Source organism: Callithrix jacchus, chromosome 6 (genome assembly GCF_049354715.1).
Source record: "Callithrix jacchus isolate 240 chromosome 6, calJac240_pri, whole genome shotgun sequence".
NCBI classification, from domain to species: Eukaryota; Metazoa; Chordata; class Mammalia; order Primates; family Cebidae; genus Callithrix; species Callithrix jacchus.
This window is the reverse complement of record NC_133507.1, coordinates 33,632,267-33,644,513: the sequence shown is the minus strand read 5'-3', so window position 1 is coordinate 33,644,513 and position 12,247 is coordinate 33,632,267. Positions and strand designations below refer to the sequence as shown.

The window sequence follows — 12,247 nt, the reverse complement described above, 5'->3', positions numbered from 1 at the left end:
CCTCTCTCTCCGCGCTCTCAGGAATTCTGGGTGAGCCAGCTCCCTCCTCACCCCAGCGGGAACCCCAGACCCTGCCCCAGGCTCCTGACTCAGCCCACCTCTGTCCCTAGGGTCCTCCTGATTGATGTGCATGGCCCTCTGCCTCCCTTTCCCCAGGTCATACACTCTAGTCTTTTCTCAGGGGTCAAGAGAAGCCCTTTCCCTGGGAAGGCCTCCGCTGTCTCACAGCGGTGACCCTGGAGTTCTCATCCCAGCCTCTGTCCCAGGAATGGCCCCTAAGCAATGACTTCTATTTCTGTGTCTCCTCCAGGGCCACAAGGTGCCCTGGGAGGCATTGAGAACCTGGGTCCCCCTGGAGAGATGGTCACTGGGAAGGGGTGAATGGACAAGTATTTTGGGTGAGGGATGAAAGTTGGATTTCTGCCAACTTTGGTTGGGGAGACAAGAAAAGAATAAGATGTGTGAAATACCAAAATTTTTTGAGAGGGGGAAAGAGGTTTTTGACCTCAATCTCTGCATGGGGGAGCCAGGAGAGTCAGGATCTCCAGGGTGAGCCAGGTTTCAAGGTGAGTGACAGCTCCAGGGCTCTACATCTTCCCAATCTCCTTCACCCTCTCACTGCACCCCACTTTTCTTCCTGTGACCTCCTTGAGCTGGAACTCCTCTGCAGCCAGGAGTTGCTGTTCCAGACCTTCCCCTCTTACCTCTTCCTCTCTTACCTCCAAGGAAGGGGAAGGGTTAAGGAGGGTGGGGTTTCTGTGAGGAGGCTCCGTGTGGCTAAAGGGCTGGGGTGCTGGGAAGCTGGGGATATGACAGGACCAGCAGGGTGATGGGAGGATTGGCAGTTTTAGGGGTGATGCCAGCCAGGTTGGGGCCACCTCTGGCCTTGTTTCACCCCTGCAGTGCCAGGACAGTGCTAAGGGTGATTATAGCCAGGACAGTGAACCAGGGCAGCCTGTGAATGACCAGTGACCCCGCCATCCCCACTGAGCCCCAGCCTTCAGCCCCTTACTCCTCTTCTGTGCCTCACTCCTGAAGGGTCCCTTGGCTAGAGGCCACTCACCCACTGCAATTCCACTTTCCCTAGGGATCCCCTGGTCCTGCTGGGGAGAAATGGACCCCCTGGACCACTTGGCAGGTGGGTGAGTGAGGTGGACTCTGGGACCTTGGGAGGCCGTCCCCGGCCCCTGTGGTGAAGAACAGGCAATGGCAGGTGAGATGGGTAGGGAGATGCCTGCCCATTTCACAGTGGGGCCTCTGCATCTGTGTGTGTGCGTAATGTGTCTACAGTGTGTGTATCTGTGCAGTGTGTGTGCCTGTGTGTGTATGCGTGTGTGTGTACCACAGGAAGGGGAAGTGTGGAGCCTGGCTCCCCAGGACCTCATGCTCTCTCCCTTCCCATCCCACCTGTGGGGGCCCGCCGGCATGCTTGGATCCCAGAGGTGATGAGGAGTGAAGCCCAGGTGAGGGAGAGGCCGCCCCTGGGTGCTGGAGCCTCCCCTCTGCCTTCCTGCCCCTCAGGCACCTCTGTCTCCAGATGTCCACCCATCCCCACCCACCTGCCCCATGCTGAGCCCCTTTGGGCACAGGGTTTCCTATAGCTGTTGGTGACCCCAGGGCTCCAGGGTTCAGCCCCTCCTCCCTGGCTCACCCCTTCCACCTTGAACCCCTGCCTCAGTTCACACCCCCTCTGCTGCCCTCCAGACATTCCCTGTGTGTGTTTCAGGGCCTCCGGGTGCCGTGGGTGCCCTGGGGAAGACAGGCCCAGCAGGAAGGCCTGGTGCTGATGGTCTGAGGGACTCTGGGACTCAGTGTGAGTCACTGCAGGGAGGGCTGTGGCTGGGGAGGGGGGTAAACAGCCCGGGAGGATTGCAGTGTGTGGGTGCTCCTCCCCAGCCCTAAGGTCCCCTGGAATCTGCAGAGTCAGTAAGGCCGACCTGCAGTCACAGGCCGGGCTGGGCCTTCCGGTCCTGTGATGAGCGACCGGGATGGGGTGGTGAGGGGTGAGCCAATGCCCTGCCGGAAGTGGGAGACTATGGGAGAACGGTTTCCACCTTTCCCTGAAGAGAGGGACTTCCCGTCTCCCCAGAGGGACCCCATGGCTTCCTGGCCTTGGGGGCAATGCTGAGCTGAGGGAGAGAAGGGGAAAGTGACAGCCACACAGGCTGGTGTGCCTCCCATCCCCCTCAGCCCTGAGGCCTGTGAGACCTGGAGGGTCCTGCTCCGCTCCAGGCCCCAGGCCTCAGGGTCCCTGCTCAGGGACACCCGCAGACCCTGTGCCTGGGGCATTTTCTGTGTCTTGGTCCTTCTCCGCTGTCCATGTGATGATGTCCCCCTGACCACCTGCTCCCAACTCTAGGGGCCACACAGGTCTCACTGGACTGATTGGGCCCCCTGGGGGAGCAGGAAGAGAATGGGGATCCAGGCCTTCCTGGCCCTCAGGGCTCCCCTGGACAGAAAGGGAGAGGTAAGTGGAGGGCCTGGTCCTGGAGGGGAGGGGGAGGGGTGGGCATTCAGATGGTGGTGGGGGTGGGGTTAAAACTCAGCTATGGATGAGGAAGCAGATGGTCTGGAGTGGAGGGGGAGGAGGGCCCAGCTGAGCCAGGTCTCTCTCTAGGGACCTTCCCTAGGGTACCCCAGGAGCATCCAGCTCCACTGGTCCTTGAGGCCCTCTGGCCTCCCCGTGAGCAGGGCCTCTGTTCCTCCACTAAATGCGGAACTCCACTGTTCCCTCATTTGACCTCCAGTGTAACACACTGAGTCCACAGGGTCCCCGTTTGTCCTCACGCCTCTAGTGCTTCCTCCCCACACTTCCAGGGCTCCAATGTCCAGGGGTTTCCTCAGGCCTCCCTCTCCTCTAGGAACCAGGGCTGCTGTGGCCTCAGGACCCAGCCTCTGCACTCCTCCGAGCCCTGTCCTTTCCCTGCTGTGACCATCTCTTTCTTGTTCCTGGTGTCACAGGGACCTGCTGGCATAAAAGGAGCCTAACGAGCTGCAGTGAGTGACCCCTGTTAGCTCTGACCTTCGTCACCTCCCACTGGACTAGAAACTATCTCTCCAGACCAACAGACTCCACCAGGGAGCCCCTGATTCCTAGGCAGAAGACTGACTTGGTCCTTCTGTGGCCTTGATCCCATGTGTGGCCTCTTGATGTCTCCATGACCTCATTTGTCCTCACCCAACAGGAGAGGACCAGGCTGACCCTAGCCAGGGATGAGCTGGGGAGGCTTCTGGGTTTTCTGCAATTTGGCAGCAGGAGGGGAGCTTGTGTGACTCTCTGGGATCACGTCACAGAAGTGTGAGCTGGCCTCTGGCTGCCCCTCCTCTGCCTGTAGTGCACCCCCTCAGGGCCCAGTGGGTTGGGGGTCATGGAAATGGAGAGAAGCCTTTGGGAATTCCTACTGGAGGAAGGATAGACAGGACTCAGTCTTGGGTCGTTAAGGACACTGGGAGACAGGATGAGGAGACTCTCCCAGAGTGCTAGACTAATTCACAGATTAAAATACTGGCTTCCAGCTCTGGCGTGGTGGCTTATGCCTGGAATCCCCGCACTTCGGGAGGCTGAGGCAGGAGTAGGGCCTGAGGCTGGAATTGGAGGCCAGCTTGGGGACACAGCCAGGAAAAGAAGCGGCTGCAGGGGGTGGAGGCACCTGACCACTGGGCCAAGGTCCTCAGGAGGGACCTGCAGGAGGGGGAAGGCATGTGACTGCCCCACCAGACGCCAGGTCTCACCCCGGCCCGCTTGCGCTTGCATTTCCTGGCCCCCTCATGTGCATATGCAGAGACCCTTTCTTGTCTCTGGAAGGGGAACTTGGAACAATTCCCACGTGAAGGAAGGCGGCCGGGATCTGGGTCCTATCTCAGCACTCGGAGCATAGCCAGGCCCACGGCTCCTGCTCATTGACCAAGAGCATGGGAGGTCGCCCGGGGGAGTGCCTGGCAGGGCCCTGCTGTGCTACCCAGAACCAGGAGGCCTGGCCGCAGTCTCTGACCTCCCTCTCATGGGGGATTGCACAGGACATGGATGCAGAGGCCAGTGTGGTGGCTGCACCTGTGGTCCCAACTGCTCGGGTGAGGCGGGAGGAGCGCGGGAGCCCGGGAGGCAGAGGCTGCAGAGAGCTGAGATCGCGCCACTGCGCTACAACCTGGGCGACACAGCGAGAACCCGTCAAGGAAGGGGAAAGGAAAGAAAAGAAAAAAGCGAGAACTCACGGGCAAGAGACCAGCGTATGGTCTCGGGCTGGCTCCGGTAGTGAGGATGCTCTGATTTGCTGGATCCTGGGCGGTCTCCAGCCTGTGCCTGGCTGCAGTGCCCTCCCTGTGGTCGCTGTCTGCCCGGACCCATACCCAGCCCACGCCTGTCCTGCCCTCTTCCCAGAGTGGCGTGGAAAGACCCGTGGAGGTACAGGAGGTCGGCCCCTGTATCTGTCTCATGCCCAAATACCTTGCCACTTAGGACCATGTTGCCTGAGACGCCCATTGCGTCTCTATCCTTAAAGGCTTCACCTTTTAACAGGTCTTACTGGAAACATGTTTAGGACTTTTGCGTGGACCTAAACTTTCGAGAGGGAGGGAGAGAAACGCCGCCCCCATCGCAGTGATGAGACTGCGCGTGGAGGTGACTTGGGAATCCGCGCGCCCAGGAGGGCCCCTCCGCCAAGTTCCGGGGAAAGTACCTAAAAAGGCCACTAGGCGCGCGCGACGACCGGCGCAAACACCCGCAGACCGGCTCCAGGTCGCAGGCCGGCAATGGCCACCGCCGCCAACGCACGCCCCACCCGGTCTGGGTCCACCTCGGATCGCTGTCCCGGCCCGGGCGGGCGGAGGGGGCCCGGTGCTTCCCCGGAGTCCCAGCTTTGGAGCTCCCCGCGGTCACAGCCAGGCACAGTGCGACCCTGGCAGCAGATGGGGCACTTGGACCATTTATTTGTTCACTGTTTGCGACCTCTGGTCTCACGAGGGTGGCTGTGGGAAGGAGACCGACTCCCGGTGCGGCTCCCGGGCCGCGCCTGCGGGGTCCGAGCTCCAGAGAGGACAGGGCCTTTCTCCAGGTGAAGAGGTCGGGGCACCACGCCAGGACTTCCCCACCAGGCCCCGGACAGGCATGGACCTAAAACCTGAAACCAAGAAAAGACTGGGAGAGGATGTGGATATGTCCTCTTTAACTCCACTATTTCCCAGTGAAATTCTTTCTCAACCTTAAAGCCCAGAAGCCATCAAGGACATGACTGAGAAGCAGACGATATGACCACACCAAATTTACCTTCACCTGCAATGCAACCAAGCCAAAGGACAGCAAGTGGGTGTAGGCCGCATTTGTGCAAATATCTGTATAAGAGCATCGATTTCAGGCGGGCTCAGGGGCTCACGCCTGTAATCTCAGTGCTTTGGGAGGCCAAGGCAGGAGGATCGTTTGAGGCCAGGAGTTGGAGACCAGCCTGAGCAACATAGCAAGGTCCCATCTCTTAAAAAAAAAGAATCTCGATTTTGGCATCATTTGCCAGAATAACAAGAAAATAAGAAACAATACGCATTAAGAGGAGCATATTTAAATAAATCCCAGTACATCCATACAATGCAATACTATGAATTTGTGGAAGAAGCTGGCCAGAAGTTCCAATGGGTCACATTCTGGGTAGAGGGAATAGGGAAAGCAAAGGCTGAGACTGCAAGGAGTTCATCTTGTTGGAGGAACTGTCCAGGCCAAGTAGATGGAGCTTGGTGGCTGAGACCTTCAAAGAGAGTGGCTCAGATGAGGTAAAAGAGACAGGGGAGACCTCACATGCCAGGGTGGCCACAGCAACAAGCCTGAACTTTATTCCAAGGCCAATGGGAAGTTGTTGGAAGGTTTTCAGTGATAAGTCACAAAATCTGATTTCTGTTTTACAAGATCCTCCTGTCCGTTGTGTGGAAATGGATGGTAGGGGTGTGGGACAGATAGGGAGAGCCCCAGTGAGCACTGCAGCAGCTTAAGAGAGAGAGATGGGGGAGGCTGCAGAGGAGTGGGGAGAAGGCACCAGGGTCAGGGGATGTTTGGAAGAAGAGTCAGTGGGACTTGCTGTGCAAGGTGAGGGAGGAAGGAGGAGTTGAGGAAATCCAGTTCAGTGTTCGTCCTGATTAAATTTACATACTATTCAGAGAACTGGATAACAGTGGCAGGAAGAAATCTCTCAATCTAGTATCTAGGGACTAATGTGTGTGTGTGTATTAGAGCTGTGGAGAAAATGTTATTAAATTATGAAAGAATGTGTATATATGAATGCTTGTGTCTGTCTGTGATGCTATGTAGTAGAATATCAAATATATTTTTTCTGTTTTCATGATTCAAAGCCAAGCAGCCACCTCTTGCCTTTACTGAGAAGCACTAATGAAGATTTGATTCTACCACTAACTCCTGTGTGTATCTCCTCCTCCTTCCTGTAAGCCAAGGATGGTGAAGGGAGAAGTCTCACTGGGTGTGCACAGCTTCCAAACAGCGGGTCTGCCATCCCTGGCCCACTCTACTCATGAAACAGTATGTTTGTCTGTCCTTTGGCTAGACTAGCATCTTGCTACTCACCTGAGCATCTGCTTAGACAGAAAAAAATTGAAGATAAATATTTAAAAAATCAATAGTTTCCTAAATACCAGAAATAATTAGAAATAAAACTAAGAAGTTATATTTACACCAGCATTAGAAAAACAGACTGTTAGGAATAATCCTTGCAAGAAAGTTGTGTAACCTCTACTTAAAAAATACGTACACTTTGTAAATGGACAGCAATACATAATGATTTTTAACCAATTTTTGAATCTATCTACTAAATATTTTACAGAAATATGAGTTTTTCAACTTAATATGAGGGTTTAAAATGGCTAATTCCGGTCCCAAAATGATTTTCTTTGCAATTTGACAAAATAATTTCAAAGTTCATCTGGAAAAAGAAACAGTTGAGATTAGGGGAAAAAAAGGAACTGCAGTTGTGAATGCTCCCTGTGAAATGCTAGGTATTTCATAACATTGTTTTGAATGCATTTCAAAACAATGTGTTCCTAGAAACCTGCACAGACTCTAGAATTCACAGATAAACTGCTGAGTGTAATGATCTTGAAACAGAAACATGAATTTAACATTTCACAGCGAAGCATCCTAAAGCTATATAAGGGATAGGTTTTCTTACCAAAGAGTATTTGGAAAGTCATCTATTTCATTCAGGAAAGAAGTCTAGCTGGAGACTTAACTCACACCACGCACTGAAATAAGTTGTAGTACATTAAAGAGATCAATGTAAAAACAATGTGAAACCACTCTGGCATTCTTTAAGGACGTTAAAATAAAATGCAGGCAAACATATTCTAATCTTGGTTTAAAAAAATTTAAGAAAAACGAAAGCATTGAATGAAACCATATGGGGAAAAAAAGAACTGACAATATAAAGCTGTCTATATGTGTGTGTGTGTGTGTGTGTGTGTGTGTGCATATGTGTGTGTGCATGTGTGTGTGTGTATACAGATAGGAGATTAAAAACAACTAGAGAAAAATCTTTTATTTTCTACATGACATTTTACTAAGCAATTGAAAAGTATCTTATTAAAAATATGTAAAAGATACAAGGAGGCATTTGTAAAAGAAGACAAAAAATTCATAACTATTTTTGAATGTCCAACTTCAACAGTAATCAAAGAAATGCATGCTAAACACTGATATAATGCCATTTTTACCTCTGAGTAAATATTAAAATTTTTATAACCCCCAAAGATGTGAAAGGGTTGATAAATATTCTCATACGCTATTGCTGGCCTATTCTTTTTTTACTTAAAACAATTAAAAAATTGTTTTGCGTGTACAGGTGCTTTTTGGTGGAGAAGTTTTTAGTGGTGATTGCTGAAATTTTAGTGCACTCTTTACTCAAGCAGTGTACACTGTGTTCAATATGTAATAAATTATCCCTCACCCGACTCCCAACCTTCCCCCCAGCCAAGTCCTCAGAGTCCGTTATTTTACTCTTATGTGGCTGGTCTATTCTTTGGCTTATTTCTGGAAAGCATTTTGATGACACAAAATTGAAAGCCTTATAAAATTTATTAGGACATCGTCCATCCATTCCCACCCTCCAATTAGTGAGAAGGACATTTAAGTATTGGCAACTTTAAACATATTTCCAGCTCAATTCTGGTAGTCCGAAGTGTGCTGTAGAACGTTTACGTTCTTTGTTGTTGTTGTTGTTGAGATGAAGTCTCGCTCTGTAGCCCAGGCTGGAGTGCTGGAGTGCCATGGCATGATCTCAGCTCACTGCAACCTTTGCCTCTTGGGTCCCGGTTCAAGCAATTCTTCTGCCTCAGGCTCTGGAGTAGCTGGGATTACAGGCACGCACCACCATGCCCAGCTAATTTTTGTATTTTTAGTAGAGACGGGGTTTCACCATATTGGCGAGGCTGGCCTTGAACTTCTGACCTTGCGAACCACCCGCCTCGGCCTCTGAAAGTGCTGGGATTACAGGTGTGAGCCACCATGCCTGGTCAGAACTTTTAAGTTCTAATGAATCATTTGGCCATTTCTTGTAGTCACCTCCACATTACTTTTACAGAAAACATTGGCCCTTCCTCAGTTCATCTTTGAGAGTTGGGGCAATCTTTTACCCATCTGTTTTTAGTCTTCCATCAAAGGGTATTAATTCAAACCAACACGGTACTGAAACCTTGAGGGTCTTCTGTTTACCAGCCATTGAATCTTTTGATTGTCATTCCTTCGAAATGCACGTGCTTGGGCAAAACTACATTGTGTCCTCCACAAGCCTTTAGTCCAATTTCGGGGATTAGAGTAAAATTCCTAGACCAGTGAATCTCAACCTGTAGCATGACTTGGAACCACCTGAGATAGATGGTAAAACAGGTTGCTGGTTCCCCCGCTCCCAGAGTTTCAGATTCAGTAGATCTGGGCAGGGCCTGGGAATTCACATTTCTAATTAGCTCCCAGGTGACGCTGATGTCGGTGGAGAACCGCTGGCCTAGAGGAAAGTGTTTCTAAGGTGAGCAGGACGGGCAGTCACTTGGATTTTGAAGGAGCAAAAGTTTGAATTAAAAACATGAAACTATGATAGAACAATTTCAAGTAAGTATCAGCCAGTGTGTGAGACATACCCTAGCCAGACTCAGACAGTCACTTACTACTTTTTAATGTGAATCAGCCCTTGGTTTTCCAATTAGGCTTTATTTTACTCAAGGGCAAATTCCCATCTTAAACACTTTTTGAATTCTCCATGGTTATTTGCACAAGTAAAGGATCATTAGAGATCTACTAATTGAACTGAATTCATAAATCAAACATATGCTGAGAAGAGAGAGTCCATAGAAAGTTCTGGACCTGTAACTGGGCTAAGCACTAAATCTTAAGTAGGTAGAATTTAGGATTTAGTGCTTAGCCCAGCTAAAGACTGTCACTAAATCCCTATCTTTCCATTATCCCAGTTATAGCTGATAAGCTGAATAAACTTCGAGGTTGAAGATTTTAATGGTGATAAAGCTCGTCTAAGAGTCCCTGTATGGGCTTTATTTTGGGATGCCAAGAATAATGGTAATCATAGGATGAGGGTGGTATTATTCAGTTCATCCCAGTTCTTAATAAGGTTGCAGGGCAAGAGAAGGGGAGTGAGACAGATGCAAATAAAGGAATTCGCTCTGCCCGGAAAACAAGTTTTTAAAGCCAATTTTTCTCAAATTTCGGCCTCAAGATCTTTCTTTCTTTCTTTGTTTTGGGAAGGTTTATTGGAAAAAGCTATTGAGATTACGTATTAAATGTTCTTTGCCTCCTTTTTAAAAAATATATTTATGTGGTTATATATGGATTTACTTTATTTTTCTCTTTTTTTTATTGCATTTTAGGTTTGGGGGTATATGTGCAAGACAGTTGCATAGGTATACACATGGCAGTGTGTTTTGCTTCCTTTCTCCCCTTCACCCACATTTGGCATTTGTCCCCAGGCTATCCCTCCCCAACTTCCCCTCCCACTGGCCCTCCAGAGAAAAATGAGAAAAATGTGTTCTCATTTTTCATCACCCGCCTATGAGTGAGAATATGCGGTGTTTCATTTTCTGTTCTTGTGTCAGTTTGCTGAGAATGATGTTCTCCAGATTCATCCATGTCCCTACAAACGACACAAACTCATCATTTCTGATTGCTGCATAATATTGCATAGTGTATATGTGCCACATTTTCCCAATCCACTCTATCATCGATGGGCATTTGGGTTGATTCCAGGTCTTTGCTATTGTAAACAGTGCTGCAATGAACATTCGTGTACATGTGTCCTTATAGTAGAACGATTTATAGTCTTTTGGATATATACCCAGTAATGGGATTGCTGGGTCAAATGGAATTTCTATTTCTAAGGCCTTGAGGAATCGCCACACTGTCTTCCACAATGGTTGAACTAATTTACACTCCCACCAACAGTGTAAAAGTGTTCCTTTTTCTCCACATCCTCTCCAGCATCTGTTGTCTCCAGATTTTTTAATGATCGCCATTCTAACTGGCGTGAGATGGTATCTCAATGTGGTTTTGATTTGCATCTCTCTGATGACCAGTGACGATGAGCATTTTTTCATATGATTGTTGGCCTCATATATGTCTTCATTCTTAAAGTATCTGTTCATATCCTTTGCCCACTTTTGAATGGGCTTGTTTGTTTTTTTCCTATAAATCCGTTTGAGTTCTTTGTAAATTCTGGATATCAGCCCTTTGTCAGATGGGTAGACTGCGAAAATTTTTTCCCATTCTGTTGGTTGCCGATCCACTCTAGTGACTGTTTCTTTTGCCGTGCAGAAGCTGTGGAGTTTCATTAGGTCCATTTGTCTATTTTGGCTTTTGTTGCCAATGCTTTTGGTGTTTTATTCATGAAGTCCTTGCCTACTCCTATGTCCTGGATGGTTTTGCCTAGATTTCCTTCTAGGGTTTTTATGGTGCCAGGTCTTATGTTCAAGTCTTTAATCCATCTGGAGTTAATTTTAGTGTAAGGTGTCAGGAAGGGGTCCAGTTTCTGCTTTCTGCACATGGCTAGCCAGTTTTCCCAACACCATTTGTTAAACATGGAATCCTTTCCCCATTGCTTGTTTTTGTCAGGTTTATCAAAGATTGTATAGTTGTATGTATGTTGTGTTGCCTCCGGTGCCTCTGTTTTGTTCCATTGGTCTATATCTCTGTTTTTGTACCAGTACCATGCTGTTTTGATTACTGTAGCCTTGTAGTATAGTTTGAAATCTGGTAGTGTGATGCCCCCTGCTGTGTTCTTTTTGCTTAGAATTGACTTGGCTATGCGGGCTCTCTTTTGGTTCCATATGAAGTTCATGGTGGTTTTTTCCAGTGCTGTGAAGAAAGTCAATGGTAGCTTGATGGGGATAGCGTTGATTCTGTAAATTACTTTGGGCAGTATAGCCATTTTCACGATATTAATTCTTCCTAACCATGAACATGGAATGTTTCTCCATCTGTTTGTGTCCTCTCTGATTTCGTTGAGCAGTGGTTTGTAGTTCTCCTTGAAGAGGTCTCTTACGTTCCTTGTGAGTTGTATTCCAAGGTATTTTATTCTTTTTGTAGCAATTGTGAATGGCAGTTCGCTCTTGATTTGGCTTTCTTTAAGTCTGTTATTGGTGTAGACGAATGCTTGTGATTTTTTCACATTGATTTTATAACCTGAGACTTTGCTGAAGTTGCTTATCAGTTTCAGGAGTTTTTGGGCGAGGCGATGGGGTCTTCTAGGTATACTATCATGTCGTCTGCAAATAGAGACAATTTGGCTTCCACCTTTCCTATTTGAATACCCTTTATTTCTTTTTCTTGCCTGATTGCTCTGGCTAGAACTTCCAGTACTATATTGAATAGGAGTGGTGAGAGAGGGCATCCTTGTCTAGTGCCAGATTTCAAAGGGAATGCTTCCAGTTTTTGCCCATTCAGTATGATATTGGCTGTTGGTTTGTCATAAATAGCTTTTATGACTTTGAGATACATTCCATCGATACCGAGTTTATTGAGGGGTTTTAACATAAAGGGCTGTTGAATTTTGTCAAATGCCTTCTCTGCGTCAATTGAGATAATCATGTGGTTTTTGTTTTTGGTTCTGTTTATGTGGTGAATTACGTTGATAGACTTGCGTATGTTAAACCAGACTTGCATCCCGGGGATGAATCCTACTTGATCATGATGAATAAGTTTTTTGATTTGCTGTTGCAATCGGCTTGCCAATATTTTATTGAAGATTTTTGCATCTATGTT

The 12,247-nt window shown here is 48.5% G+C and overlaps 1 pseudogene; it reads left to right on the top strand.

Moving 5' to 3' along the window:
- Positions 1–4,020: 4,020 nt before the first annotated feature.
- Positions 4,021–12,247, top strand: part of LOC100390262 (GPI alpha-1,4-mannosyltransferase I, stabilizing subunit-like) — a 49,904-nt pseudogene continuing 41,677 nt past the window's right edge.